Below are 1,650 nucleotides of genomic sequence, written 5' to 3' on the forward strand. Positions count from 1 at the left end.
AATATAGAAATTCCAGGGGAATCTTCCATCTGTGATTTCCTTTTCCAAATGATGGCCACTTCCTCTGTTTCAACTGTTTCTCTATTTGTTGGTTTGTTAAGAATCAATAAATCACACTTTCTATATTTGAACACTCCTTCCATCATTGACTACCTCTGTGACTTCGGAGAATAATTTAATCGCTCTAGGTCTGAAACCCTGCATCTGTATAAAGAGACATAATGTTAGTATCTCTTGTACAGGGTTGCATTGTAAAATTAAATTGGATCATTCTGTAAAGAGCTTAACACAATAAGTTTTCAATAAATGCTGATTGATGTCATCATTACTGTCATCATCATCATGATCATCATCATCATCATCATCACCCAAGATTGAGCAGTAGAAATAGTCTTCCTCGTTCTCCACTTTCTTGATACTTCCCACAATAACATTACCAGCTTGTTTTTCATGATTTTTACTACCAATCACTACCAAACAAAAAATAGTAGGAGTCACATGTCACAAAAAATTAAAAAATATTCTTATGATATCCTCAGCCTCACTGTCCCTAATTGATAAGTCCTAAATATTTTATTTTTGGTACTCAGTTTATTGGCCCCTACTTTTTAAAATCTAGAAACAGGAATGCTCTTGGCTCTTCCAGTCTCTGTCAAGTTTTTGCCCCATGCAAATCCTACTCTTCGGCACCTATGTTCAGTTTCACATTTGGGGTTCTTTCTGCATGTAGGTGACCATTTACCTCGTAGGGCTCTATTATCCTCCTGAGAACTCAACTTCCACAAGTTTCCAAAAATAATAAAACACTCTTTCTCAGGAACTCAAAGCAAAGAAAAAAGGTACCATTTATAAAATTATCAAACATGGCTAGTCCTACAACTGGGCATCATCTAGCAGTCTTAGTGACATCGTGGTTGGCTTCTAGGCACATGTCCTTGTTTTTCCAGGATATTGTTCATCAGATCAGGCCTTGAAAATGTGGGTAATGGATCAACAAAGAAAATATTTGTTTTTATTTGAGCAATCTTTCATTTCTTATTGACAGTGGGATCAGAACCTGGGTTGCCAGGCTTTTAACCCAGTGGATTTCTCATCTTACATACTTAGAAAAAGATTTAAAACCCCAACATTTTAGGACAAATTAAAAATGGGTCACAAAGAGGAGAGCAGAGAAAGAAAGAAACCTTATGCCTGTGGCTATGGCAGTAAAATCTTGTAGTCAGGACCTAAGTGGACATTCGACTGATTCAAATTGCATTTCCAGCACTTACTAGTTGCATGACTTCGAGAAAGTTCGTTAATAGATGAATGCCTTAGTTTCCTTGTTTGCAAAACAGGGAGACTAAAACTACTTTATAAGATCAAGGTGTGGTTTAGATTAATTAATGCATGTAAAACCCTTAGAACTGTCTCCGACTGGCTCAAAAATAAGCAACTTTACCTAAATAATTCCAAAAATCTCAGGCACATGCAATAGCAAACAATTCCTTTTCATCTGTCTGCAATCAGCTGGGGCAACTCTAAGCTGCAGATTGCATTGGGTGCACTCCATATTTCTCTCACCCTCCTTGGGCCAGTGGGCTAGGCAGGAATATTCTTATATTCCTGTGGCAAAGAGAACAATCCTGAACAAGAAAGCACAATCATCAG

Source organism: Pan paniscus, chromosome 7 (assembly GCF_029289425.2).
Source record: "Pan paniscus chromosome 7, NHGRI_mPanPan1-v2.0_pri, whole genome shotgun sequence".
NCBI classification, from domain to species: Eukaryota; Metazoa; Chordata; class Mammalia; order Primates; family Hominidae; genus Pan; species Pan paniscus.